This window comes from Mobula birostris, chromosome 7, assembly GCF_030028105.1.
Source record: "Mobula birostris isolate sMobBir1 chromosome 7, sMobBir1.hap1, whole genome shotgun sequence".
Lineage (NCBI taxonomy): Eukaryota > Metazoa > Chordata > Chondrichthyes > Myliobatiformes > Myliobatidae > Mobula > Mobula birostris.
This window is the reverse complement of record NC_092376.1, coordinates 128,787,920-128,808,457: the sequence shown is the minus strand read 5'-3', so window position 1 is coordinate 128,808,457 and position 20,538 is coordinate 128,787,920.

Here is a 20,538-nt window from a genome sequence, read left to right as displayed (position 1 = left end):
CCCCCCCCCACCCCTGGGTCGGCCGGTCCGCGAGAATATTGTCAATATTAAACCGGTCCGCAGTGCGAGAAAGGTTGAGGACCCCTGACCTAGATTCTCAGCACACTTTTGATTTCAGCACATTGGGTAACAATGTAACACATTGAACTTTAAATTAGAAAGGGCAGAGTTAAATTGACCATTTTCAGACACCATCATCGAGGTTAGCACGAATGTGTTACTACACTTAAAGAATCCCTGAGTATACATTGTCAAACTAATCACCAGAACTGGGCATTAGATTATTTTAACTGGGTGGCTGATGTTAGTTTGGAATTGGTAGACTGAAGGGCCTGTTTGCAAGCTGTATCTCTATAATTATGCCTTTATAACTCATTTTTAAAAAGAGCTGTGAGCTTCTTTAATGTTTGACTAAAATCCCACATCTAATATCTAAAAAGCAGAATATTTGATCATTTATCTAATCTTTTTGGTGGACCTTGTTTGTCAAAATACACAAATTCATTGCATTGTAATACGACAGTAAATCCATTTTATTGATGGTGATCATAGCAAGCTTATAACAACTACATCCTACAGTTGTTAAAAGAGCAATATGAACAACCGTATCAATTTGTTGCTCTTCACAGTTCTGCATTGAATGTGGAATGATGCTGATTGTGTTGATGATATAGGGGCAGTAATGAAATATTGATCGAAGAATTGCCTGTTTGCTATCATTATCATGACACTGAATTTCAAAAGGCCTGCAGGCCTGCAGTCTGTCTACTAATACATGCATTAGGCATGGAATTGCTGTTTCAAACATGATGAATAATTTTTAGCCCATAGTAAAATTAAACCAAAAAGTAAGCTTATGATAAAGATAGTCTACTGAAAAAAATCAGTAGAAAACCAAAATGTTCACTGGATATAAATTGAAATCTGCAGGAAACCAAAAAGGGGGAAATATTATTTATTTATTTAGAAAAGTATAATCAAAGAAATGAGAGGCCAGTTTGGGAAAATTCAGAACCAAAATGGATATGAATTTGTTCAAGTACGGCTAACGTACATAGTATTTATTTTGATTCAATTTTCACTGAACAGGAATTAAGGAAATTTGTTAAAAATAGAGCAGAAAGTGAAAGATTGGCAGAGCAGTAAGTCACTTTCCAGATGAAAAGCATCCTAGTTTGCTAAGAGTTGTGAGAGTGGAAATAGTAAACGGTTTGATCTAATTGTTTTTAGATATGGGACATGCATGAAAGGCTGGAGGACAACGGGTTATGCCTTCCTGTTCAGGAAAGGGAAATAGTGAATAATCATTTAAATTAACATTACCATTAACAAGCGCAGTGTAGTTGCTCTTCTTTGCATTGTGGTATGTAGGCCTTGGATTGTTTCTCCAACAGAGATGAGACGCCAGGATCACGAGGCTCTGCATCACTCTGGATTGACATGGATTTCAAGTAACCATCATTTTGCACTTCTTTATTTTGTCTAAATGCGCAGAGAATGTTTGGGACTTCGCAGTTCCTAAAATAAAGCTCATAAATGGTACATTGTGTTTATTGCCCGCCTGTTAACACCTGACAGTCATCGGTTAATGTAGTATATTTGTATAACTCACAATGTTCTAACCACAATAGGACTTGGTTTCATAAAAATAATCACAGACTAAAAACAAACAGGTTGGGTCATGTGATTTCAGAACCAGCCCTCCTGTACATGGGTTGAAATATTTGCACATGTAGTATGTTTCATGTAACAGAGAACAATGACTGAGAAGTTACTTTTTTGGAGTTGTTGTAAACCCTACACTTGCAGCTAACCTTTTATTGGAGTTCAGTGCTTAAGGAGCTAATAAATACACAATTTCTACAGTTGTTAGAAATAACTATTACTGAGCTCCAACTTGTTTGGCATTAAGACATTTATTATATTTGTCCAAGTAGTTGGTTGAATATGCTGTAAAGTAATCCAAAAGCAGTGCGAAGTTTAAACATTCCTGTTTGCTGATCCAAACTGGCTCTGGCTCATTTTCACTTGATATGTATATGTAAAGGTTATACGATTCCAGCCTACACTAGGATAGCCCGAGAGCTAGTTCTTTTTTCTCTGAACAGGGGCGCAACCACTCCCCACATGTCGCCATCTACTTTTGCCTGCATGAACCTGTTATCCCATTGAACAACCTCCTCTAACCTACTCAAATCCTCCAAATCAAAGGTATGGTTATGTGAATCCATGTGGGGTTTGGCTATGCTTGTTTCTCTGTGAAATAGGGGTAATATTTATTATTTCACTTGATATGTAAAATATATACCATTCTTCCAGTGTGCCATTGATTTTATTGGTGCCGTGTCCCACTGTAGTACAGAACAAAAAGTGTACATCACTTTTACTGCCAATTTTCACCTTGTCTTCACTTTTAGTTGGCTCTTCTCTTCACTTTCTTGACTTCTCTATGTCCAATTCAGTGGATAAATTGGTGTACAACCTTTCCAGGTAAAGTTTGATTGAATTGTATGTCTTGCACTCTAGTTTGCTGCACTTGTCAATCTCAGTATCATCTCTTCACAATGAGGAGCTCAAACTCACTGTAGAATTCAGTTAATTGCGGTGACCCTGTGCTTCCAATTGCCTGTCACTTTAATTCTCCACTCCACTATCACTCTAACCTCTCACTCTTTGGCCTCCTACAATTTGAAGAAAGTTCAATATAAACTCAGGAATATTGTCACATCTTCCAGCCTGACACGATATACCTTTTAGTACACATCTTTGAGTTAATCAGTTTCATGTAACTTATTACTCCAGTCATGTGTCTCACAGTTCCAACATACCATTTGTTTATTGTTTTGTCTATCCTCTTTGTTATGTTTTAGATTTCATTCATCTGCTTCACTTTGTACCTCATCCTGACATATGATGGTAACATCTTTATTTTGACACCATTTGTGTTCAATTTCTCCTGGCCTCCACCTACACAAGTCTTCCCCTTAATTTTCTCACCCCTCCCCTTATAGACCTCTCCACCACCCCCACACTTCCTGTGCAACTAAATCATGGTTTAAATCTAACTTTTCCTATTCTGATGAAATGTCATCAAAATGACCTGCTGAGTGTTTCCAGAAGTTTTTAATACAGTGAAATAACTTTGGGTATTCCCAAATCACTATGACATTCTTTGCAGTGTGTCTATCTGTCCTTGCATGATATATAATATTATATAAGGCTACAAATCCCTATTTGTGAATATCAAGTTTGATTAGAGCCTCATGACTTCATTTTATTTATAGTCATGTTGCTTATTATTAGATGACCTTGGTATGAGTAGCTCATCTCACCTACCATTTTGCATGTGCAAACACCACAAAAGTGTACAACCTGGAAAAGTGTGAAGTGTTCATTTTGGAAGGTCGAATTTGAAGGCAGAAAGCAGGGATTATGGCAGGATTCTTAGCAGTATGGAGGAACAGAGGGATCTTGCGGTACATTTCCATAGATTCCTCAAAGTAGCTGCGCAACTTGATAGGGTTGATAAGAAGGCTTACAGTGTGTTGGCCTTCATTAGTCAGGGCACTAAGTTCAAGATCCATGAGGTAATGTTACAGCTGTACATATAACACCCGGTTAGACCACACTTAGAGTATTGAGTTTAGTTCTAGTTGCCTCATTATAGGAAGGACATGGAAGCTTTAAGACAAGGTTCACAGGAGATTTATTAGGATGCTGCCTGGACTAGAGGTCATGTCCTATGGAGATAAGGTTGAGTGGGCTAGGTCTTCTCTCTTGGGGTGAAGGAGGATGAAAAGTGACATGATAGAGGTGAACAAGTTGATAAGAGGCATAGATAGAGTGGATAGCAAGGGACTTTTTCCCAGGGTGGTAATGGTTAAAAACAAGAGGGTGTAAATTTAGAGGAAAATTTGGAGGAAAATATGAGAGGGATGTCAGAGCTAAGTTCTTTACACAGAGAGTGGATAAGTGGTCAGGGGTGGGTGCAGGGGCAGGTACATTAGGGGCATTTATGAAACTCTTAGATAGGCACATGTATAACAGAAAAAAGGAGGGTTGTATAGGAGGAAAGGCTTAGATTAGTCTTAGAATAGATTGAAGGGTTGACACAATATTGTGGGCTGAAGGGCCTGTACTGTGCTGTACTGTTCTATGTTCTATGTTGTTGCACCTTAAGAATGCTGTACACACATGCTTTACTGATTGCGCAAAGTTCCTCGATGCCATGCAACATGATAAATCTTGAAATATTAGAACTATTTGGTACAATCACTTGTGGAACGTTCTGAATCCAAGTTATACCTGAACTATACAATTTCCCATAAAGGTGTCTTGTTTCCTGCTAAGTATAAATAAGTTTTAACCTGGGCTTATTTATTGCAGGAGCATCACACTGGGGCAAATTCATACTCGAAGTTCATTGCTTAATAGCTTTTATAGATGTCAACTGAGTCATCATTTCTGCTGAGTCCACGAGTTCACTGTAAATTATCCTAGGTGCATCATCACTGATGTAACTATGATGCAGATTGAAAATGCTTATGATAGATAGTATGAAGACCCAAAGCTGTATAAGCAAAGTCAAATAGTTTGTTCGGTGGTGTGGGTGTTCATTGAAGGTGGAAGATTTTGTTTAGTCTGAAACTTAGTATGCAATTTAAGCAGGATTTAGACTATCTTGCAGCCACGTCCCTCCATGCTGAAAACTATAAAGATACTATTTTCTTCATTTAAAACTTCAAATATTGCTCATTGAACATTGTGGATAATCTATTGTGGACATTATTTCTACTCTTTTGTTTAATTGAAGCTTCTGAATGTTCTATTATCAGTCATTCAATTCCTTATACTGTATTTTGTATAATGTGTCCTTCAATCACAATTACCTAACACTGATGAATTGGAGAAATTAATCAAATATACTATATCTGAAGTTTCTAATCACGAGGCTTATAAGCAACAACAACGCTCTTTTTTATTTTAATGCATAAGATTAACTAATTCACTTCATGTCATTTTGTCATCTTCACATATAATCATTATCTTGAAGGGTATTCTTTGTTTCATTTCAAAAGTGGATGATCAGTATTCAAGAATAAAACAGTTTTTTGTAACTTTTGTCTCCCTTTACTTTCTGATCAGTTTTAGCTTCAAAAACATGAATCTTCATCTAGTAGGAGGCCCAACAATAACTCAAAACGCATTCGTTTGGTTGGTGTTATGTTTTGTAACTTCAAAGCATTAGACTAATTCGAAAGAAGACACAGGAGTCCGTAATATCCGTAATGAGGGTCGAACTTTGTGTTTACTTTAAGCAAGGCGTGCATGTTTCATGTGGTAGCGCGATGATGTATGCAATTCGCATATTTAAACATATAGCATAAAATGTATTATTTAAAGGAACAAGAATGCTTAATTAATATGCACAAGATTACTCAAGTATTATTGAAGTATTAATTACACAACAGTTGGGAAGAAATAATGTTTTATCATTCAATAAATCTTGTAGACCTTTCACATTAATGAGATCCCTTCAGTATACTGAAGATAACTTTGCTCTAAATAATTACTTTTGTCAGTATGCATAGGTATACATCTATTTTAATTTAAACATCTGTACCCATAAATCTATATATAGTCTTTCAAAATTAAGCTATACTCTAGAAATGATATAAATTCATTCAGCTTCCACTTTATACTTCAGCGACACCAGGAGAAATTTGATATAACATGAATTCTGTAAATATTCATTAAATTGATATCCCCTGATCTTCTAGTATAATTAACCAGCTGCACATTTTCACTCAGTTCTTGTTTGTCAACCTCATTCCAGGTTTTCAGAGCACTAAGCCTTTTTGTTCTCCGAAGACAAAATTAGTCAACACTTTCACGATTGCCAGGCTGTTAATTTCATTCCTGATGGGTTATGGATATTGCCATGTCATGGCTAACCTATTGATTTAATATATTTTGTGTTTCTTTTATATTTTCTAATGTGTGACCACTGTCTTCCAAAAATCTTAAGAAATAATAAATGTTGAACTCCACCAAAAATGTTGTAATTCAAAGAATGTTACCGCGCACAATGCTGGTTCATGTACTGACCTTGTGAAAGGTCCAGTTAACTTGCTTTCTTTTTGATTTCTCTTTTTGAAATATCCATCTATATTTTTAAATAGCACTGACATTCAGCATAGTGTTCACACAATTATAGCAATGTGTTAATTATGAAATGTGTAAACATGCATTGAAAAGCAGAAGACAAAGATTGTATTTTTAATTGCAATGAAGTATGTCTGTAACAAATAGTTATTTACTGAACTCATCAAATTTGCATTAATCAGACATTTGACACAAAAGAAAAGAATTCAATATTTTGATTGGCATGTATTGTAGTTTAAGTTGCCAGTGCTTTCAGGAAGAATTGATGGCTGGTTGCTGCAGAATTAGGTCAGTCCTGTACATTGAATTTAAACCTTCTCAAAATTAATTTGGATCTTACTGTATCTCGCTTGAAAATAGCCAAAGCAAAAGTCAGCTGGAATCTGCTGACAGATAGGCTGCTAAATGTGACACAGCACGTTTTCTGGATCAAAGGGGAGCAGAAAGATAATGAAAATGTAAGAACTGCCTGAAACAAAGTCTCTAGGTTGTAAGATTTTAATTTTGAAGTAGATGTAGGACAATATTAGGTTTTTCAATAGCTTTTTAAAATAATTATCAGAACACTTCCTCACCTTAAAAGAAAAATCCTACAGTGTGAATAGTGGTTCATATCGACTTCCCTATCTAGTTCTCATTGCATCATCCACATCCAGTTAGCCCTGAGTGAGATTGTAGGACGTGAAAAAGTTGCTTAACCAAAAATCTCTTGTTCATCAACAAATAAAATTGACGCTTGATATTCAATATTTACACAGTGCCACAGGGATCAGTGCTGGGTCCATTGTTATTTGTCATCTATATCAATGATCTGGATGATAATATGGTAAATTGGATCAGCAAGTTTGCTGATGATACAAAGATTGGAGGTGTAGTAGACAGTGAGGAAGGTTTTCAGAGCCTGCAGAGGGACTTGTACCAGCTGGAAAAATGGGCTAAAAAATGGCAGATGGAGTTTAATACTGACAAGTGTGAAGTATTGCACGTTGGAAGGACAAACCAACGTAGAACATACAGGGTTAATGGTAAGGCACTGAGGAGTGCAGTGGAACAGAGGGATCTGGGAATACAGATACAAAATTCCCTAAAAGTGGCATGACAGGTAGATAGGGTCGTAAAGAGAGCTTTTGGTACATTGGCCTTTATTAATCAAAGTATTGAGTATAAGAGCTGGAATGTTATGGTGAGGTTGTATAAGGCATTGGTGAGGCCGAATATGGAGTATTGTGTTCAGTTTTGGTCACCAAATTACAGGAAGGATATAAATAAGGTTGAAAGAGTGCAGAGAAGGTTTACAAGGATGTTGCCGGGACTTGAGAAACTCAGTTACAGAGAAAGGTTGAATAGGTTGGGACTTTATTCCCTGGAGCGTAGAAGAATGAGGGGAGATTTGATAGAGGTATATAAAATTATGACGGATATAGATAGAGTGAATGCAAGCAGGCTTTTTTCCACTGAGGCAAGGGGAGAAAAAAACCAGAGGACATCGGTTAAAGGTGAGGGGGGGAAAAGTTTAAAGGGAACATTAGTGGGACTTCTTCACACAGAGAGTGGTGGGAGTATGGAATGAGCTGCCAGACGAGGTGGTAAATGCAGGTTCTTTTTTAACATTTAAGAATAAATTGGACAGATACATGGATGGGAGGTGTATGGAGGGATATGGTCCGTGTGCAGGTCAGTGGGACTAGGCAGAAAATGGTTCGGCACAGCCAAGAAGGGCCAAAAGGCCTGTTTCTGTGCTGTAGTTTCTATGGTTTCTATGGTTTCTATTTACTTGCTAGTTTTTCATTCAAATGGCTATCACAAACATGTGCAAAATTCAGTGCAGCTTCACAAAGGGAACTAGGCCAGTCTGTAATCCTTTCAGCCACTGCCACTTTGTGTTGTCCAATAAAACTGAGGTTGTGAAAAAGCAAGTGCATAGCAGCATTTGTAAATTTTCCACCCAGAAAGAAACAATGAAAACATAGCGTGCTTGGACCAGGTAATTGTTGACACTTTGCAGTGCAACAAGCACCAATAGGACTTGGCAAAGGAATACTCCTTATGGTAGCCAGACAGCAGCAGTACAAACTATGGCATCCACGAGGGAAAAAAAAGAGAAAGCATTTATAGAGAATGACATTGAAATGCTTATTACTGAGAAACACATCAGGAGGATGTCCTGTGCTCAAAGGGTTCTGGTGAACTTGACAGGAGAGGATCATATTCCCTCCTTCAGATATATGAAGCTACTTGTAATAGATCACTAAGAAATCTCATAAAGTACATTGTGGTGAGCTTTACAGTACTAAATATAGCAACCTTTCATATTGACTCAAGCCACACATAAGCCGATTAATTTCCTAAAGGAACAAAGATATAGCACCTGTGAATTCACAACTCATCTCTCTCCTGCGTGGGTTCTCCTACTGGAACTCTTCTTCATCACGAGCAAAGTCCAGTACTAATTATGGATTGACCTGTGGCCAAGGAGAGTGACAAAAATACAAGAACCAGACATCTCAGATTCCTGATCTGCCAACCAACTCAGCTGGAGGAGAAAATGATACTAGTGCAATTTGCATGCTAGCATAAGATATAGGAGTGGAATCAGGTCATTCGGCCCATTGAGTCTGCTCCACCATTCTATCATGGCTGATTTATTTTCCCATCCAACCCATTCTTCTGCCTTCTCCCCATAACGTTCGATGCCCTTACTAATCAAGAACCTATCAAACTCCCTTTTAAATGTACCCAATGGCCTGGCCTTCACAGCATTCTCAGGATCATCATTCTTGTAAACCTCCTCTGGATCCTCTCCAATACCAGCACATCCTTCCTCCGATATAGGGCCAAAAACTGCTCACAATGCTCCAAGTGCATCTGACCAACTCCTTATAAAGCCTCAACATTAAATCCTTGTTTTTATACTCTAGTCTTCTCAAAATGAATGCTAATATTGCATTTCCCTTCCTTACTACTGACTCAACCTCCAAGTTATAACCTTTAGGGAATCTTGCACTAGGACTCCCAAGTCCCTTCGCACCTCTCATTTCTGAATTCACTCCCCATTTAGATAATTGTCTTCGCCTTTATTCCGCTGACCATACACTACCTACTCTATTTTCCATCTGCCACTTCTTTGCCCATTCTCCTAATCTAAGTCCTTCTGCAGACTTCCTATTTTCTCAACACTACCAGCCCCTCCTCCTATCTTCAAAGTTGGCCACAATGTCATCAATTCCATCACTGAAATCATTTGACATGGAACATAGCAGGCCCATCACCCAACCAAGTTTCCCTTTATTCCCACCCTTTGCCTTCTACAAGTCAGTGCTAGTATCTTTCCTGCAATACCATTGACTACCTAGACCATGAGAGCTTGCCTAGTATACGGGTGCAGTATATTGATGTTACCTCTGATGAAGTCAGCTTTTTACTTCCCTCACAGGCAGCACCCTCGTCTATATCCCACAGAGAGAAAATCCACACTGCTCTTTTCTTTGGTCTTGGGCAGCAGTCTGAAGATGACACATCCATAGCAAGAGCTTTTGGTGGATCATCTGAGTGGTTTCAAAGGGAAAGGGAGCAGCCTTCCATCATAGTCCGCAGGGTCACAGTTTCTTAGCATTAAGATATTGAAACCTAGCACAAGTTGGTCAAAAGGTAACAGCACCAATGTGTTTATCTTGAAAAGACAAATGTAATGCTTTGATTGATATATTCTTTTGTTTCATATTGTGATAATATTCAGTGCACAAATAACAGTTAACTTCATCTTCATCTGGGACACATGTAGTTAGGCAGCTGCTGGTATTCCTGTGCATTGGTGATACTTCAGTTAGTAAGGATGCTAATGAGATCAGCTGGCTTGAGACCACTCTTGATTGCTGCCAGCTGCTGAGCGAAGCTCTTCAGTTAAAAAGGATTACCTCACGGGAGAGAAACAAGTTTAATATAACTAAAGATTATGACCTCTGAAATGAATTCCGTCCCTGCCTTGGAATTCGCCCTTCTTGTTGTTTTCCTCAAAGGCTCTGAGTGGTACTCTATGATAAGCTAAAGATCATGCGGAGGTTTGAGGAATGAACTTAAATATGTATCCAGGGCTGTGTGGAGACACAGATGCTGAGATCGAGAGGAACAAACAAGATGCTGGAGGAATGCAGGGGAACAGGCAGCATCTAAGGAGGGAGATGGACAATTGATGTTTTGGGCTCAGACCCTTCATCTGCATTATATCTAAGGCTGCCCATTTTCTGGAAGTTTTCATTTTTGGTAATTGATGCCAGTTGAACAGGTGAGGTAGCATTAGATCAAATTGATTCCTAAAGTAGGATAGTGTTACAATAAAATGATCACATCCAACTAGTATTAATAGAGTGAAGTCAGTCATTACCCATTGTGTATCCATTGATGAACAGTGACAAATGCATACAGTTCATTCTGGTATATCAGTACGAGGGAAAAACAATGAAAGAATGCAAAATATTGTGTTACAGTTACAAAGAAAGTGCAGTACAGGCACACAATAAGTGCAAGGTCTTGACAAGGTAGAGTGTGAGATTAAGTCCATTTTATGATGTAAGTAATGTCTTGATTGGACAATTAGTTGAATACTTTGAATTGAATCTCATGACTTCATGCAAGGGTTTTATCATCGCTGATAAAGGTAAGCTTAATTGTTTTGAAAATATTAGTCTTTTGAAGCTTCTCCATAAATCTTTGGTGTTAATCCATTAAAATTTTTTGGGATATTCATTATTTCAAAATGTTTTGGCTGCAGTGTTGGTCTACCAGAGATATTGATCAGAAAGCCAAAGTGTTAAAGTTTTCAACCTTTGTTAACCCCAACTGAGAGAGGCTCCTCTGAGGGAAATCTGTTTTATGTAACGTTTCACCCATCAAGAAATAGAGATATATTGTGACAAATCACTGAAGTAGTGGGCGGAGTGCAGGTGAACATCCAAAGTATGTGAGGGAGTATAATTCATTAGGATGTTAGCTTCTTTTGCCATGGTGGATATAAATGGAATATGGAGAATTTCACTTGCCTTGCAGGAAGACTTAATGTATATTTTGAGCTAGATGTTAAATCATCTCTTCATAACGCAATCCTTTACAGTGTGTCTGGAAATTTGCCATACTTCTGCTCTCAGCATTGTGATCCAGAAGGTGATGTTGCAGAAGAGCAGCAGCTTAGAGCAATCAGGTTTCTGCTCCAGCTGGCCTTCAGGCTCAGACCTGGGTAGTTGTCTCCTATAGGCCAGATAATTCAACACATAGAGGACTTTAAAGAGGTCTCCTCACCAGGAGGGCATGAACAGAGGAATCTCATTTTAAAAGCCCAGTGTCATCCATCATAGTTCCTCGGCTGCTGTAATGTTACTGCTGAGCTGGAGGAGTTGGGCTGCACACAGAAATGAAAAACCACAAAAGAAGAAAGTGTCTCTTTATGGTAGCCCACCCATTCATTAGGAAATGCAGGGACCCTAGGATACAGGTGCTGTGGGGTTTGCAGGAAACCCAACACTGACTATTGCAAAATTCTTCCCATGCCCAATTGCAGCCTGCATGTTTAAGGAGTGGAAATCTTTTCTATTGGTGAAGAGCTCTGGTGTTTTTGAGTCCTTGTGGGTGAATTTTGGGGAGGCCAGCAAAACGATCAAATTTCAGTGGATCAGATACCACCTTCATTTCACATAGTCAGTCACAGAATGAGACCACACGGTCATTCCTCTGCCAGCATGGAGCTGGATGACATCTCAAATCATGTACTAACCTGCACTAAATGGCAGTAATCAACCTTGGCTGCCTAAAATGATCCTGAGGTCTTACCCTTGCAAGTAGAACAAGTGCCACACCTGTCCCTACACCTCCTCCCCCATTCAGGGCCCCAAACAGTCCTTCCCGGTGAGCTGACACTTAACCTGTGAGTCTGTTGGGGTCATCTTCTGCATCTGGTGCTCCACATGTGGCCTCTTGTATATCAGTGAGACCGGATGTAGATTGGGAGGCTGCTTCACCGAGCACCTATGCTCAGTTCACCAGAAAAAGAGATATCCCTAGTAGCTACACATTTCAATTCTACTTCCTATTCCAGCATGTCAGTCCATGTCCTCTGCTACTAAAGTGATGAGGCCACACTCAGGCTGGAGGAGAAACACCTTGTATTCCGTTTGGATAGCCTCCAACCTGATGGCACGAACATCGATTCCTCGAACTTTTAATTGCAACCCCCCCCACCATTCCCCATTCCTAGTTTCCTTCCCCATCTCCCCACTTTTCCTTCCCTTTCCTATCAGATTCCTCCTCCTCCAGCCCTTTATCTCTTTCACCAATCAACTTTCCCAGCTCTTTACTTCACCCCTCTCCCACTCTCCCGATTTCACCTACCACTTTGTACTTTTTACTCCCCGCCCCCCACCTTCTTGCTCTGACTTCTCATCTTTTTTTCCAGTCCCGATGAAACGTCTCGGCGTGAAATATTGACTGTTCATTCCATTCCATACATGCTGCCTGACCTACTGAGTTCTGCCAGCATTTTGTGTGTTGCCATGATCTTGAGAACCACTTTCACCTTGTCCTCAGTGTCAGAGAAGTCTAGGCCCTAGAATTAATGAATAACGCATGCTAGAAAATCATTTGTGCTTAAGGTTGCCTGCCCTTGCCCCAGACCACAGCTGAAGCCCTATCCAGCGGAAAGTCATGTTTCACTGATGGCAGAGCCCAAAATCATTTGAGTCTCTGAAAACTCTTTTCGTATAAAATCTACATGTGCCCATTTGTGTGCCTGTTTTTCTATGGTCTTCACCCTTTGCTCTGTCACTAGTAATGTATAGTCTGAAGTTTTCACTGATAAAATGCTGTTGGTGTTAGCATTATGAAGACATCCACCGAATGAGCCAAGTGATTGTTCAGTGCTGCAGGAAGCACTTCTTGCTAGTTTGAGCACTTTGCAGAATTGAGGCATCCGCCATTTACAGTGTTGCCTCATGAGATGCCCTGATGTTAGCAGAAAAGCCCTTTAAATAGTGCATTTATGAAGAAGATAGGTCACTGTTCTCACTGTTTTCCTTTGATTTTACAATAACATGCTTTCTGGAGATCTGAAATACAGCTTACGTCAGAGGTGGTTGAACTGTGTGTTTCATTAGTTGTGTATATAGTATTGAGGAAATGTCAGGCGTGATATAAAGAACAAGCTGAATTGCCAAGAACGAATACAGGATTGGGTGTAATCCCACCTGAAAGTGATCTCTGGTGCCATTTACACTGAGTTAATTTGATTTTTGATCACTAGCACTGAAAAACAAAAGGCAATGAAATTTAAAACAATTCAAAATAGATTTTTCAGTGATTTGTGGCCTTTTTGAAAATATGCTTTCTGTATCTTTGAATCATTGAAAAGTTATATTTGAAAATGAATGAAGGATCCTCAGTGAAGAAAGCTATATTTTTCAGAGGAAATATTTTGTAAAGTTCAACAGAGTATTTAAGTAAAGTGTAGAATTTTTTTGTATAATGTATTATCATTGTCTAGGAGAACTTAAGGTGATTTACTTCTTGGGATTAGATGTTACAGTCAAAGTTTGAATTTCAAAGTAAATTTGTTATCAAAGTATATGTATGTCACCATATCAAAACCTGAAATTTATTTTCCTGTGGACATACCTGCCATGAGCCCTGTGAGTCTATCAGCAAGCTGTAGAGCATTGGGTTCCAAGGTTTCTAGAGCACCCATATTTATTAATCAGTGTCTTAACTAGAGTTGTTAAACCCTAGTGCTTTCTATTTAATCTTGTCAAGTTTACTTAGACTGGCATGGATCTTCTGCATACTGTGATTATTTAAAACTCCCGATTAGGGTTTATTGCGGAGTCCTTGTTCTGAGAATAATTTGTCTTGCAGTGTCGCTCAGTCAAACCATCAATGTTCTGTTGGAATTCCAATGCATAAACTCTTGCTTCTGTCTCTATATAGGAGTCTGTTGCTCCTCCGCATCTGGGTTCAGTCATTGCCAGCGCACACTGTAACAATACTCAATAAGTCCATAATAGAAACAATGAAAGACGACACCAACATGGGCATTCATCCAGTGTGCAAAAGACAACAAACTGTACAAATACAATCAGAAAGAAATAATAATACATAGATAGGCAATGAATATCGAGAACATGAGATGGAAAATCCTTGAAAGTGAGTATGTAGGTTGTAGGAACATTCTAGTGATAAGGCAAGTAAAGTTGTGTGAAGTTATCAGCTTTTGGTTCAAAAGCCCAATGGTTGAGGGGTAATAACTGTTCCTGAACCTGGTGGTGTGAGACTTAAGCCTTCTGCACCTTCTTCCTGATGGCAACAGCAAGAATAGAGCATGCCCTAGGTAGTGTAGGCCCCTGAAGATAGATACTTCTTTCCTGTGACAACATCTTGTGTTGAATGTGCTCAATGGTGGTGAGGGCTTTACCTGTGATGGACTGGGTTATATTTACAACTTTTGTAGGATTTTCCATTCAAGGGCATTGTTGTTTTGATACCAGACTGTGATGCAGTCAGTCAGTATACTCTCCACTACACATCGACAGAAGATTTTCAAAGTTTAAGATGTCATTCCAAATATTTACAAACTCTTAAGGAAGTAGAAGTGCTGTCGTGCTTTCTTCGTAATTTCACTTACATGCTGGGCCCAGGACAAGTCCTCTGAAATAATAACATCAAGGAATTTAAAGGTGGTAACCGTCTCCACCTCTGATCCTCCAAAGAGGACTGGCTCATGGACCTCTGGTTTCCGCCTTCTGAAGCAATAATCAACTCCTTAGTCTTGCTGACATTGAATAAGAGGTTGTTGTTATGGCACCACTCAGCCAGATTTTCAGTCTCCATCCTGTATGCATTGTAGCTGTGCTTAGCCACACAGTCATAAGTGTAAAGCACATAGAGCAGGGTTTAAGTACTCAGCCTTTGGGTGCACCTGTGCTGTTGGAAATCATGAAGGAGATGTTGCTAATCCAAACTGATTGGGGTTTGCAAGTGAGGAAATTGAGGATCCAATTGCACAAGGAAGTATTGAGTCCAAGGTCTTGGAGCTTATTGATTAGTTCTGAGAGGATGATGGTATTGAATGCTGAGCTGTGGCCGATACAGAGCATCCTGGTGTATGGTTCTTTGCTTCCCAGATTTTCCAGAGTTGTGTGACGAGCCAGTAAGATGGCATCTGCTATGGACCTGTTGCTCTGTTAGGCAAATTGCAGTGGATCCGAGTTGCTTCTCAGTCAGAAGTTGATATGATTCATCACTAACCTCTCAAAACACTTCATCGCTGTAGACTTAAGTGCTATTGAGGTAGGCTACCATGTTCTTCTTGGGCAGGAGTATAAATGAAGCTTGCTTAAAGCAGGTGGGTAATTCAGACTGCCGAAGTGTGAGGTTAAAGATCTCAATGAACACTTTAGCCAGTTGCTCAGCACAGGTTTTTAGTACTTGGCCAGGTAATCGATCTGGGCTGGAAGTTTTTCATGTGATCACCTAAAAGAAGCTCGCATATCAACCTCAGGGACAGAAATCACAGCATCATCAGGGGCTGTGGGAATTCATGATGGATCCTCCATGTCTTGACGGTTAAAGTGAGGGTAGAAGGCACTGAGCTCATCTGGAAGCAAAGCTCTGTTGTCGTCTATGTCACTTGATTTAATTTTATAAGAGGTGAAGATATTCAAGCGCTGTCACAACTGTTGGGCATCATTTATTGATTCAAAGTTGCTGGTGAACGCAGCAGGCCAGGCAGCATCTCTAGGAAGAGGTACAGTCGACGTTTCAGGCCGAGACCCGTCGACTGTACAGCTTCCTAGAGATGCTGCCTGGCCTGCTGCGTTCACCAGCAACTTTGATGTGTGTTGCTTGAATTTCCAGCATCTGCAGAATTCCTGTTATTTGTTGATTCAAGTTTTGTTCAGAATTGCCAAATCACCTGTGAGTTGGCTTTCCGGAGACCATACCTAGGCCACTCGTAACTTTCCTGGTCAGCAGACTTGAATGCCTCTCATTTGGCCCTCAGCAGATTTTGGATCTCATGGTTCATCCAGGGCTTCTGGTTGGGGAAAACTCTAAATGACTTTATGGGGGCACACTTGTCAACAACTGGTTAAATAAAGCCTATGCCAACCATGGTGTGTTCATTCAGATCCACAGATGAGTTGCATGCAGATGAAAGGTGTTTGGAATAAGGATCGATGAAGATGATTAAGGTGGCAATGCGATGATGGGATGGAATCTAGATTGAAGGAATGGCATTGGAGGGCTTGAGGAGGTGATGAGGTCCCTTGGAATACACTTGGAATGAAGGTCAGAATACACTTGGAATGAAAGTCAGAATACATCTGGAATGGTCAGAATATATCTGGAATGAAGGTCAGAATACACCTGGAATGAAGGTCGGAATACACCTGGATTGAAGGTCAGAATACACTTGGAATGAAGGTCGGAATACACCTGGAGTGAAGGTCGGAATACACCTGGAATGAAGCTGGAATAGACTTGGAATGAAGGTCGGAATTCACCTGGAATGAAGGTCGGAATACACTTGGCATAAAGGTCGGAATACACCTGGAGTGAAGGTCGGAATACACTTGGAACAAAGGTTGGAATACACCTGGAATGAAGCTGAAATAGATTTGGAATGAAGGTCGGAATTCACCTGGAATGAAGGTCAAAATACACCTGGAATAAAGGTCGGAATACACTTGGAATGAAGGTTGGAATACACCTGGAATGCTCGGAATATCCCTGGAATGCTCTGAATACATTTGGAGTGAAGGTTGAAATGAAGGTTGGAATACATTTGGACTGAGGGCTAATAAATTGTATCTATGGGGCTAGTTACAATAAAAAATCAAACCCCTAAGGATGAAAAACCAGACTTCCACTAATACAAGCTAGGTTTCAATTTTCTAATTGACCAGATGTCCATCGCTCATGGCTTTTGCAAGCAAGGTTGAATTTCATAGAGTTCACTTGAGTGTTGTTCTCAGTTGATGTCACACCTGAAGACCAGTGTCTTCCTTGTGTGTCATGCAGATGAATGATCTGAGTCAGACATCCAGATGTGTATTACATGCGCACGGTGTGCATTACCACATTTATTGTTTTGTGTTAACATTCTTTCACATACATTGCAGCTAGTCAACAGAATTCCTAGGCCAATATATTTTAGTGTTATGGTTGAGAGAAGACACACACATTAGCCAGGGCACTGATAGCTCATGCTGTTGAGTGTTTTAACTTTACTGGAGCAGGAAATTGGATCCTCAGTTTAATAGCTCATCTAAAAGACAGTGGGGTTGAAATGTGGGCTAAAAGAGCAATGTGTGTGCAGTTTTGATGCTATTTCTGAAATAGGGTTCTATAAACTTCTTTGTTTAACTATGCATGTGCAGATGGATGAGAGAATGGTGAAAAACTTTGAGCCATTTTTGCTTGAAATCTTGCTAGGCTCAAGACTGGCAGCTTGAGAGACAACAGTTAAGGATATAATAACTGTAGGCTTTGGCTGTGTATTCTTGCCACAAAGAATTCAGTATAAATCACTGTCAGTGACAACTTGCATCCTGTTCATTACTGCTGATTAGAATGCTGGCATGGTGGAATGATATCTGCAAATGGACACAATGATTGATTTGATATGATAGCTATTTTTGAATTGCCTGTCTTTTTATGGTGGTGTCTTAGAATCCCTAGAGTACTATTGTTTTCTGCAGTGCTTAAAGTCCATACCCCTTTAAGATCTCACAGTTGGCTCACTGACATTGCAACTAAAACATGGCTAAATGCTGCAACGCAGCTTTCAAATTAACCTCAGCTTCCCTGGTGAGGGAATCATGACAGATTAATCTGCAGCAGTGCGGACTCGTTTTGTTTAAAGATGACATATTTAGGAACCAAGAGAATGTTATTATTTCAATATAGAGCAAATGATAAGCTAAGGTAAATATTTCATAAAGACCTACTTTGACAGACAGTGAAGGAAACAGATAATGATTCCCGTTCATATACTCGCAATATCTCAAGAAAGTGACAGTTGCTTCTTGTAAAGGGTTACCACTGGTAAACCATTGCTTGAGTGAAGTCCCTTCAACATTTTCCTAAATTTCCAGTTTTTTTCTCAAGATTCTGTTAACCCCTAACCATTTTTTATTATTAACTTCAAGAAATAACAATGAAAAAGATGACTCCAAGTCAGAAAACCAAAAATAAAAATGGAAAATTCAGTCATTGCTATTATTAAAATTCAGGCTGTTTAAAGAATTAAAATTGCATACTTCATTAGTTCTTAATTGTAATTCATTTTATAGATGATTAATCTTTCTTGGAAACACATTTAGTAGACACTAATTGTAGCAGTGTACATTGTCACTGCAGGGCAAGGGCTCCCTGAAGGAATCCCTGCCACACTGTGAGCCGTCAGCTTTAGCTGGCTGCTGAGAGCTGAAGATAACATAGATCTCCAGACCTTCTCAGAAGAAAGAAAGGTGAAAAACATGAGAGGACAAATCAATACACTTCTCATTCCCAGCTCAAACCAGTTTGAGAATGTATAAGATTGTAACACTAATATCCTTGTTGGCTCTGATCTCTTAAAGGAGAGTGATGTGTTTTATCACAGGACAAATGAGAGAAATTGAAATTATTTAATAAAAAGGGGAGTCAGGGAATAAATGCATATCATTAAACAAAAGGTGTACTTACAAATATTACTTTAACCATCATTCCACTGCCTGTTCTTTGCATATTACTTGATACTTTTATTACTGATAATAATTTTCCCAGAAGGTGTGATGAATGTATAATTAACTCTATATTCTTCCTGAAAGCAATCAAATGAAATTCTGGTAAAGGTTCCTTATAACTGATATAATAAATTACTGTCAGCAATGGCAGTCCCTGAAATTGCAGATGTCACCTGTCAGGGTTGGTGAATTTAAAGCCTCTTTATATGATAAGGGCTGTGGGAGGCAGCATCTATGGAAGGAAATGGACAATTCATTTTTCAGGGCGAGTCCTTTCAGCTGGACTGAAAGTGTAAAAAGGAAACAGCCAGTTTAAAGAGGTGAGGGAGAAGGTAGGGCAAGAACTAGCAATTAATACTGTAGGCGTGTCTAAGTGAGGAGAAGTTAATTGACAGATGGAGTTGAGAAGGGAAGGGTGGAGATAGCGACAGAGGTTGGGACATGATTAGCTGCAAATTGTGGAATCTTATTAGGTAAGGAAGGTAAAGAGTGAAACCAAATAGGGAGGGATTGTAGGCAGGTCTGTGGGAGGGAAGGGGATAGGAGGGTCTAAAGATGACTAAGGAATCTGACTGTACCGAAGGCCTGACAGCATGGTGCAGGTATTTTGTCGGAGCTCTTCAGTTTTCATAGCCTAGCCCCTATCACCAGTCTCCAACACAACAGGCCTATTGATGCTGATGAAAGGCTGCATCTGTCATATTTTGTGTAAGGAGTCCAGTGTGCATTCAAACATTGGAATTTAATGACTGGGTTCTCTGAAGCCTAGGCTAAATGACAATAGACTGTAGCTGTGAACCATGATCTCCAAAATAGCTATGGAAGTAAAACTGGCAGTGTGATGATGAGTTTTGTATTGTGCAATATACGAGGGGTGATTGATAAGTTTGTGGCCTAAGGTAGAAGGAGTCAATTTAGAAAACTAGCACATTTATTTTTCTACATAGCCCCCTCCTACATTTACACACTTAGTCCAGTGGTCGTGAAGCATACGGATCTTGGACCTCCAGAAAGTGTCCACAGAAGGGGTGATTGATAAGTTTGTGGCCTAAAGTAGAAGGAGATGAGTTATTAACTTCAAACTTTCTGCATAATCACTCAAAGAGCTGACCTGCATATGCATGTAACGTGAGCTGTACAACTCATCTCCTCCTACCTTAGGCCACGAACATATCAATCACCCCTTGTATTAATGCCTTGCAGTACCTAGCCAAGGTCAATGTGGATGTGACTTTTCTACGGAAATGTGGGCTACCACACCTCTGCAACTATTGGGGATTGTTCTGAGGGTGATCCCATGGATTTGGTATATGATCAGGTGGTCAATGATTGTTGTGTATCCAGTCTAGGTATTCTCAATCACTGAAGTCAAGAAGATAGTCGCAGTATGGCTGCTCAAGCAGATTAAGTATAATAACACTCAGTTCCAGCTAAACAATGTGTACACCTCACACGTGCTAAGTGAGGAGCTAACTATCCTCCAGAAACTCCCACGACTGCTAGAGCTGTCCTACCTGTCATTTTGGCTGGTGACTTCAACTACATCAACAATGCGGTGGACAATCTGGCCATGCTGATGGGTCATTTGGATCAGTGGAACGTACAGATC